The sequence below is a fragment of the Diadema antillarum genome, unplaced genomic scaffold (assembly GCF_040938485.1).
Source record: "Diadema antillarum isolate AM-2024a unplaced genomic scaffold, OU_Dant_1.0 seq00000348_RagTag, whole genome shotgun sequence".
NCBI lineage: Eukaryota > Metazoa > Echinodermata > Echinoidea > Diadematoida > Diadematidae > Diadema > Diadema antillarum.
Window position 1 is genome coordinate 730,055 of NW_027271358.1, and position 11,492 is coordinate 741,546.

The window sequence follows — 11,492 nt, forward strand, 5'->3', positions numbered from 1 at the left end:
CTTTTTTATATTTGCCTCAGACATGCATTTTCTCTTATCTTCCTTTGCTAAATATGCATTCTTTGTCCCCTGTTGTCTTTTTTCTTAATAGGGTGATTATTTTCCTTAAATTCAGTTTGTTTTCAACAAAATGAAAGATTCTAGTGAAGAAAGGGTTGCTGTTTTTTGTGTGTTTATGCTTTAACAACCTTTTTGATGGTTTTCCAACTGCTCCTTCTATATAGAGATGGAAATAATATTCCATCTCCGGGATTCAGAAAGTGTCTTGCGGGACAAAGTCTATGAAATATATGTTGACTGGGTATAGTGTCTGGTAGATGAATTTACACTGTCACTGCATAATCATCAATTCATTCAGAAGTGCAATGAGAGAATCATTCTGTACATTACATTGGTTATGGGGTTTAGTGGTCATATGTGTAGATATAGATTGGCTTAAATTGGACATTAATACCCATAGTTTTTAGCAGGTAATGCTGCTGAACAATATTGTTTTTAAGTGCATTTAGTGCAAGTGTACATACTTCACATAATGTTTTAATTTGTTTTGTTCTCGAAATTTGCAATAGAGCGTACATGCTCTACAACTTTGTTGATAGTTTCGATATTTTCTTATTCTTGCAAATTATTATCTGTTTAAGTAATTAACTCTTTACAAAGTCTCTCACACAAAATCAGTCTTGAAATGGTATTACCATTTTGTATTTTCTGTAGCTGATTGACGCGTACAGCCATATCAACTGTGTGCAAAAATTCAAAGACAAATTGGCAAGTAAGAAGACCAAATTTTCTTGGTGTATATAGTTGTGTGGACCACATTTTAACTATGAAGCCAAATGGTGGTGGAAGAAATTAGTTCGAACGGAAACATATCCATGTTTATTTGATGGTGACACACTCTTACTGACAATAGATATTGCAATTCTGAGAAAGATGACAATCACGGCATTTAGCCAAATGAAAATAAGAGCCTCAAAATCAGTTTGAAATGTGTTTGGTCTTTGAATGTCAGAGTATATTATGTCCAACTATTTCACTCAGATTTCAAAAGTTTTTTTGTGGTGAGCTCATTTTGAAAGAGAGAGAAAAAAGTCATAGCTCTAATGTTGTTCTTCAGTGATGAAAGTAAGCATCCCTTCTGACGAGTTTGCTGAACTGATATTATTCAACACAAAAAAGAAGACTCACATATATAGCATTACCATCTTGGTCACTCAGTTGTTCTGTTGTTTGCAGTGCTATAGAGAAAATGTCAGTATCTGAAGAGTTTGTTTAGGCCCCATGTTTAAAGATAACTTCTAAAGACAAAATATGCCAGGAGACTTAATACAGCTGGTATCTTATCACACTGCAGATGCTGTTAAATATTGAAGTCAAGCCCAACCCCCTGGATAGAATGCCAGCCCATTGGAGCTTATCACTTTGAGCTTCTGTTCAAGACAAAATCTTGTGACCTTTGAACTTTGCATCTTTTGCCCTTAACCCATAATTTCTACAGGAATTTTGCTGCAGAAATGATCAACCTGTCATTAAATTGGCAACTCTAAATATATGTGCATATTTCAGATTTGCTAAGATCTTTGATGGAACTGGTTACATTTATCTTAAGTCTGGACAAAATCTGAAAAATTGGCCAATTCAAGAAAGAAATGTTTCCTATTTAGGAATCAGTCCAATATTTAGTAATTAAAGAGCTTTCGAAGTTTCTGCAACTGAAAACACACACACACTAAATGTGAACAATAGAATGGCTTACCTGAAAGACTATCGTACTCATCCATTTGAAACAGTAACAGTGAGTACATGTAAAAAGAAAAAGTATGAAAAAGCACAAAACGTATGATTTCTGGAATTGTTTTCAGTTAACAGTGGCTCTCTATTCATGGCTGCTGTTAGTCGCAGATATTAATTTTTTATGCACTAGACCAGGAGAAATGTAATAAAGTAGAGCTACATAGAGGTGTACTTGCAAAATGATATTGTGATTAGACCATAAGGTCAGTCAGTATTTATCTTTGGGGATATGGAAGACTATATGTCTGGCTTCACGGAATATATCCCTCTCCTACATGTCTCAGAGGAGAACCAAAGTCAAACAATGTTACAACCCCCCAAACAGACAGAGTTTTCTGTTTATATTGTGATGAGCAACAAGTTTGATTGTCATTCCTTGATTCTAGGATTGTCAACACATTGAGTTTTCCTGTCTTCCAATCTTTTAAATAATTCACAAATTCTTCCCAAAGAGTGAATATTCCATTTTCTTGGGTAGAGCCTTATTTGTTGAATGTCCAACTATTTTTTTTTGAAAGAGTGCATATTCCAGTGCCTTGGTGGATAACACAAATATTTCTCAAAGAGTGCATATTTCAGTGCCTTGGGTAGAGTTTTTAGTGCTTTTTTTAATTTGTCCAAATAGCATGTCTTTGCATTTTGATAGATATTGATGTTTTGTCTATCATATGTGTTTTTTTTTAACCATGGTGTATACCTCAAAGACACCATATAGGCTCAAACATCTTGGTGTACATGTATTTGACTTTCTGTAGAGCAGTTCGTGTATTGTATTGTTTCTTGCTGAATGTGTGCTAGGTGTACATATTCTTTTGTATACTTTTCCCCCTTATTCAATGCTCTATTCACTTACTAACTTGCAATACAATGCAACATGATACATAAAAATCAGACATTTCCTTTTTAGTTAAAATCACAAGCCTTGGAGTACTTCTTGATCAGAAATCCTGTCTTCTTTAGTCAGAGTTTGATTGAGTGAACCCCGCCCTCACTTTCCATGGTGAGAACTTCAAAGTAGAGAATAATCCTGTAATTAGGTTTGTACACATATTACTATCAGACTCGTATCTGGTACTGCATTTTGGAAAATCTTCTTTCATAAACCTCTTGCAAGATCTTTTCAGCAGCATGAAGTTTTCTTGTTTAAACAAGGTAAATGGAGAGAAAAAAAGAAGAGTTTGATTTTTTTTTTATATATAGGAAAGCATCACACTCAATAGTTATGATGAGCAGAATTGTATGAAGGTAGCATGATTGCAGACAGTAGAGAAATGAATGCCTAAATAGAATATTCATATTTAATCCCTCATGTTCAAAATGTGTGTACTTAATGTTGCTGTAACCATGATTATCTATATACATGTACCAAAGAGACTTTGAATGTGTGCCAAATGGATGCAAGTTATGATGCTTTGATGTTGGTAGTATTACATGTACAGTGTTTAGACATGCCTGTTTTGATACTTTATCTTGCATCAGAGTTCTCATTAAAATGAAAGATGGAACAATCTGTAGGCGTACATGATTATTATACATTTTTATGAATTTACAAACTTTAACTCTATACATTTTTTTAAACTAAAATGAATGGATTAATTCAATTGCACTTTTCTAACACAATAGGTGTGTGTGTTGCTGTGTGTTTGTATTCAGTTTTGTACTGATCAAAGGAAATGTGGTGAATTCATTCACTCCATGGAGTACAAACAGATTTCTTCTTTGTAATGGTTGTCAGTTTCAAGTAGGTAAACAGACAGATCAAATATTAAACAATAGATGACATCATTCAGCTTTCATAGTATTTTATTTCATGAGTGCACTTCACTTTTTTTTTTAAAAACTGAATAAACATTTTATTATAAAGATGGTGCAGAAATGATTATATAGTAAATGAAACATTGTCATTAGGTAATGATGATAATTTTGCTACCCTGATTTAATACATTTATTAGTTGTAATGACGACTATAACAAAGCATGTAGTGATCAATAATCTTATCTCTTCCAAGTGTATCTTATACTGCAATATTATTGTACTTAAACTTTTTTGTTTGTTTCAGTGTGAGATGTTTGATTGACCATTCATTGGTAAGGAACTTTATTTTATATTCTTACAGAATTTAATAGGCCTAAACACATGCGTACATAATTGGAATCAGTAAATATGTTGTGTATCTGTAATCTGTATCAAAATTTGTTGTTATATGACTACATCATCTAAGAAATTGTTACTTGCCTGTGTGAATATGTAAAAAAAAAAAAGAAAAAAAAAGGTATATATTGGTAATAATGTATAATGAAATGCTTTGTTTGTGCCTTGATGTAATGTTTCAGCTCTGTTGATCTATATGTCTCTTCTGTATTCATTGTTCTTTGTAATGTCAATTTTCATATTCATCAAACTCTAGTGAAAATAAAAAGTGATTATGTAATTCTGTGCAGTTACTTTGTCATGATTTTCTGAAAGTTTTCATGCATAAGCTGATGTTGTAGATGTATTCATGTTCTGCTCAGATGTAGCTTATATGAAATGAGAAATACTGTTTTAAGAAATCATAAAAACTCACTCTGGTTGTCTTGACTAATTTCACTGATCTCGATAATTTCTATCCTTTGCTATATACAGGGTATACATGTAAAAATCACAATATTCGTAATCATATTATGTATTTTAATGCTACATTTCTGTTCTCTATCAATGCACTTAGAAACACCTGTATAAAGCACTATTTGAATTTTAGTCATTATACCCCCGCCAAACGAAGTTTGAAGGGGGTATATAGGAATCAGCGGACGATCGGGCGGTCGGTCGGGCGGTCGGGCGGTCGGGCGGTCGGTCCGTTGCAAATCTTGCGTCGCGAACTACTTCCTCAGTTTTCAACCGATTCCCATAAAACTTGGCACAGATGTGTGCCTTGGGTTGTAGATGTGCAAGACGTATTTTTTGACAGTACCCAAAAGTACGTTGCCATGGTAACGGCATATTATGGGCAAAAATGGGTACAAATCTTGCGTCGCGAACTCCTCCCACAGTTTTTGATCAATTTTTATGAAATTAGGTACAGATGTTCATCTGAATATGTTAATGTGCAAGACACATATTTCCGCAGTGGCAAAAAGTGCGTTGCCATGGTAACGGCATGTTATTGGTAAAATATAGGGCAAAATGCTTCATGGCAAAACTGCTTCATCAGTGTTCTTCCAATTCTCATGGAATTCATATTGAATGTTTGTCTTAGGATATAGGTCAGCATGACACATTTCTTGACAGTGACAAAAAGTATGTTGCCATGGTAACAGCTCACATATTATGAGCCAAAATGATGGAAAATTTTGTGTTGCAAACTACTTCCTCAGTTTTTGCCCAATTTCCATGAAACTTGGTACAGATGTGTGCCTTTGGTTGTAGATGTGCAAGACACATTTTTTGACAGTACCCGAAAGTACGTTGCCATGGTAACGGCATATTAATGGCAGAAGATCAAGGAAAGATCTTGCGGATTTAACTACTTCCTCATTTTTTTGACCAAAGCTTATGAAATGTGGCACACACCTTGATCTTGGTGGGAAGATGTGGAAGACATATTTTTCAGACGTGTTGGAAGCTGCGTTGCCATGGTAACGGCATATAAATGGCAGAAGATCAAGGAAAGATCTTGCGGATTGAACTACTTCCTCTGTATTCGACTGAAGCTCATGAAATGTGGCACACACATTGGTCTTGGTGGGTGGGAAGATGTGCAAGACATATTTTTTGGACGTGTCGGAAGCTGCGTTGCCATGGTAATGGCATATTAATGGCGGAAGATCAAGGAAAGATCTTGTGGATTGAACTACTTCCTCAGTTTTTGACAAAAGCTTATGAAATGTGGCACACAATAGTCTTGGTGGGAAGATGTGCAAGACATATTTTTTGGACGTGTCGGAAGCTGCGTTGCCATGGTAACAGCATTTAAATGGCAGAAGATCAAGGAAAGATCATTCCTTGGGTAAGACTGTCGTCACGGGGCGGGGGTATTAATCACCTTAAGTGATATTTCTAGTTATTATAACAATTGATGAGTTTGGCCACAAAATGGTTTAGGTGCCACATAATCTTTTTAAAATATGTCCGTCATCAGATAGAGCAAAACAAGAATATTCTTGAAGTTACAGTATGACAAAAAAGTCCCATATTTTCTTATTATTTTCTTTATTTTCAGCAGCTTTAATAAAAAGATCTGAAATTGACACAAATGGAATTAACTTTTTTTGTAATCAAACTCATAGTATTAGTATACATAAATTGAAATAAATTACATGTATTTGGATTTGTTACTTTTGATACAATGGACTTTGATGACAAATTCAATTTCTTTGTAGTGATGTTTTTCAGGGGTTGATTAAAAAAATAGAACCTTGGGGGAGGGAAGACATTTGCCTTGGGACCATTTGGTAGGGGTACTTTTTTTCACATGCAATACAGCAGGTGCATTAAAAAATGATAATGATAATATAATTATATAAAATGATGTAGGAGACAGCAATGTATAAGAGCATGCTAAATGGATGTGGCATAATAAAGCTTGCCAATGTAAGTGTTTATTAGTCTGTTAGGGCCTACGTTGGGGAACCATTAATTGCCAGCATCTCTGGAGCCAGACACAGTCAGAAAAAAGGCCACTTTTCTGTCTTAAATTCGAGCGCAATATATCAGTTTCACTTGGGATGTTTTTTCCACGGTAGAACAAGCTTTAGCCTTATTTTAAATTGGAAATTGTATGATACTACTGTTGTAAGCCGGGTTAATGATGACGCTGACAGTCTCCAGTTGACGTTGCATAGATTTTATTGAACAAATCAAACAGTCTCAGTCTGCTGATACATGTATAAACTCCGTATCATCCGCATTATCCTCAGCTACATGTCGAATACAGAGTGAATAACAGATACAGGCCTATTAACTATTCAACATAGCAGAGCTCGTAGAGAATACATTTGTATGTCCATTCTCTCTCAAGTGAAAGTGAAGAATCCAGAATCAATCAAATCTGCGTCATTATATTCACATGAAAAATAAAAGTTGCGTTGTGCCCATGCCAACCACACGCACACTGCGCCATTGGCATGGACACAACGCGCCTCAACGCATTGACGCAACAATAACATACCGCATATTTCCATTTACCACAAACTTCCCCGCGATTATATAACACAACCATGGGTTATATAATCCCAATTACATCATATCATTTTCATAACAGTATACATAATAATACATAACAAAAAATTCCCCGCTTTTCATGTCAAATCATTACACTTTACAGCAATTTCATATAAGAGCGGATTAACAGCACATAATGCTATACAAAAATATACTTCAGGAAAGCGTGTGTTCCCCGCTTTTCCAGTCAAATATTCAAACGTCGATATACTACAAAATTGAACTTTACACATGAAATCTGCCAAGAGCTGAAACTCTTGAATCTCCCAAATTTACAGTGAATCATACAAACTCATATTTGATACATGGCATATGTTCCGCGCCAAGAGAATAACACATCAATATGTTACAATTTTCTTCAGTTCCGTTTCGATGTAGAACTCAGCCGTCCCACATTGTCAGTTATGTACAGAGTATCCGGGAAAACAAGACGCAATATATAGACAAGTCTCTTAATACACATGCCAAATGCATACAACAACTTCCCCGCGATTATATCATACGACCCGTATGATAATAATCGATTTTCTAAAAGTAATGTACTTCTCAATGAATCAATATAACACATATCACGAAATTCACAGTTGAAACAAAGTGAAGTCACAGAATGTTAGAATTCACAACTAACACAACTAACTATGATATACGGTAACTTCCCCGCTTTATGTGTCATATCGTCACAGTCAGCGATTTGCTCATTTACAAAACTTCACACAAATTAAGGGATCATTCAAAGCATGAATTCTCGACCAACTATTTCTCATTATCAAACGTCCCTGACTCACTGAACAACCACTAATATTGTCAGAATGCCATGTTGTTCAGCTGCCATAAAAACAATTAAAACAATGGCTATTATTTATAGTTCCTTCGTTTTTCCACGTAATAGTGATTTAAAATACTTTCATATCACTATTCCAATATCTCATTAAAAACTTCTTATCAATCACAGATCAATTAAAACAACCGTATCTTGATAATCATTTCTCGCATTGATATTGCATCTCTAAATGCGCATAGTTCCTAAATTGCTACTTGAGATGGTACACAAGTTTCAGCTGCAGTCATGAACGTATACACTGTAAGCGAATCAACTCACAACAAATTCCATGAACGGACAGGGGATTTCTAACCTGCAGCGACCAACCCCAAATCCGGTCTCCAATTTGACTCCCAGGGCCCCCATACCGTTCCCTGAACATGACATCCATGCTTCCACATGTTACAGTTGGGTATGCATGCCTCCCTTGTTGTTACATTATTGACAACAATGTCACCATGAGAAATATTCTCCCCTTTGGGAATTGACCGCTCCTTTGGCGCTAAGTGAGTGCTCAGTGGCTGCACTTTTGCATGCTTTTGAACATCCTGACCTTCATGTGATAATTCGGGACCACACTCGGTACCCTCTCCCACAGGTTTTGCAATTAGAAGCACCCCAGCATCTAAATCCTTTGCATCAACCTGTTCATCACATGACTCATGTCCATGTCCCCCAGCATCAATTTCTGCACCACCCTCATCTACATCAACGCAACCCAGAATATGCGATCCCCCATCCAAAAGAGTAGATATGGCATCCTCCTTCTCCTGTCCAGCTGTATCTGACATGTCTGAGGAAAGATCTAGCTGCTGAGCAACCGGGTCAGTGAACACTCCTTGTGTTCCAGCATCAGCACTCCCAGTTTTCAACCCATCCCCCTCTAGCATACAGTCTTCACGGAGAACTAACAGTGCTTCTCTCCTAAGCACTTCAAATCGGCCTCCCCTATTTTTCATGTGCAAACGCCTTAACAAAATTCGTTCTCTCTCATCCCGTGTTCCACTGACAAACTGATTTGACAGAGCTTCATCCCTAAGCTGCCTCAGAGCCGCAGCTTCCTTCTCATCGTCTGCAGCATCTACCAATTTGGCATAAAGACGAATGAGATCCCTACTGAAGTCTGCCAAGTCTTCATTATCATGTTGAACACGATTATAGAGCAAGCATCGTAAATAGTGAGAATTCTCTCGACTAAAACACAGACGGAGAGCTTTTACAATCTCTGTGAAACTCCTCCGCTTCTCGTCAGACAGACAATAAAGAATCTCCTCTCTTGCTGGCCCCGTGAGGTTGCTCACCAAAACCCAAGCCTTCTCCTCATCACTGAAATGGAAAGGTTCAATAATAAAATTGAATCCTTCCATCCAGTTAGAAAAAGGTGTTTCAGTGCCATCTTCACAATACCCACTAAACTTTTCAATCTGAGCATGGCCTAGAGCGAGATTTACACACAACCCTATTGCCTGTCGATATGATGACGAAGAGCAATCATCACTTTGCACATACTTATAAACAAACTGTTCACACATGACTAATTACGCAGTTAAACTGACCAATTACGACATGCCATTTTCAAACATGACACGTAATGCCCAAATGGCATCATAGGTCAAAATCTGCCTGAAGTCCAATCGGTTTAAACGAAAGTTATCAAATACCGTCTTGTTCAGTGCGTGAGATGCCATCAGCTCCAACTGTCACATCCTGATCGATGTCCTGCTGCTCCTGTGGTACACTCGCGCTGATAGACATCTACGGCAAACTCTCGATGCACCATTTGCTCCAGTCTTCAATCTGCTACCGACGAGCCTGATCATCTTGAAGTTGCCTCACAGAGTATAGCGTTGCTCTACCAGGGCTGATCAACGTACACCATCAAGATCACTCCTGCATACTCCTGTCCGCCACCAAAGTGTCGTCAAAACAGCAGGTCTCCTCAGAGCGAAACGTGGACCATTATTCCGTCATACTCGAGGCTGTTATTCGTCGATCACGGTTCTTCAACTGGATGAAGTGGATCACTCCGTCAGGCTGTCATCATCCCACTCCTGACACCATTTGTTGTAAGCCGGGTTAATGATGACGCTGACAGTCTCCAGTTGACGTTGCATAGATTTTATTGAACAAATCAAACAGTCTCAGTCTGCTGATACATGTATAAACTCCGTATCATCCGCATTATCCTCAGCTACATGTCGAATACAGAGTGAATAACAGATACAGGCCTATTAACTATTCAACATAGCAGAGCTCGTAGAGAATACATTTGTATGTCCATTCTCTCTCAAGTGAAAGTGAAGAATCCAGGGCCCCGTTTCACAAAACTACCGAAGTTGACATCCCAGCAAGACTTGCTGGGATGTCAACTTCTCCTGCTGGAATGTCAACTTGCTATCATAGCAAAAATTCGTTTCACAAAGCTCTAAAACTAGGATGTCAACTTGACATCCTAGGAAAAAATACGATGTCAACTTGACATCCTAGCAAGACAAATGAATAATCTTGGACGAGCCTAATTCCAGGGAAATCCCCAGAATATTAGGCGCACTTTCGCCGCAGTGAATTCTTAAAATTCTTTTGATGTCGTCTGCTTTGATGATACCGCATACGCGCAGTTGCGCATACCACAGTTGACTCGACTGCATACGCAGCATTTGTCGATCGTTAAAGACACAACTCAATCAGAAAACTGAACTCAAGCATGGTAAGTATTCCAATATCTTAATTTCCTGCTTTCTTTCACTTACTTCGTATCAGTAAGGACCAGTCGAGTCCCGTGATAATAACAATCAAAATAATTCAACGTTTTAATCAAATTAAAGTTATTTTCATTTTTACAATTTGAGAAAAATCAGTGGTGTTGGCTGGAACGATCGAGCTAATTACGTTCTATGGTCGATAACTCTCCCTTCAGCCGATCGGCGGCCGGAGAGCTAGTTAGATAAGCGTATTTGTGTGTGTGTGTGTGTGTGTGTGTGTGGATGCCCGTGTGTATTGTTTACATGCAGGTAATGAAGACCGGTACACAGCTCGCTAACTGCGTCTGATTTTCGAGCGTACCGATACTACATTAATAATGTTACAGCTAGCTATAGCTACGGGTAATTTGATCGGCATTTGGCATGCATGCATGAGTGGTTTGACAAGAAATTCAATGAATAATGTAGGCCCTGTACACAGCATTTTAGCCACAGTGAAATTCTATCTCAGTATCTGTAGGCCTACGCCCGTACTGCATCGATCGTATGGAGTATGCACATCACATATGCATTGCTGCGCTACCGTCACGTAGGGTTTCAATACAGTAGTACTTTACGATCTTGTTCACTAAGGGGAATAGGCCGACTGTACAATGAATTGCCTACTGAATGAATGTATACAAACTACTAGAGCTGTCTACTAGTACTGTATCATGACGTTGTTTCATTGTATGTAACATTTGATAAATTCTAGGCCACTATGTCAGTTGTTTCAATTAAGTTATAGGCCTATTTATGTTAGCTAGTGGTCGTGCCTATACACATACTGATGATTTGTAGATCTTTGTTGTCTAAAAGCTATTGCTTTCTATTGCTGGATTGTGTTTATCGATAATACACTGTAGATCGACCTATTTGTGTTGGTTTCGATGTCTGAAATTTGACACATTTTCCCTTACTTCTAATGATGTTTT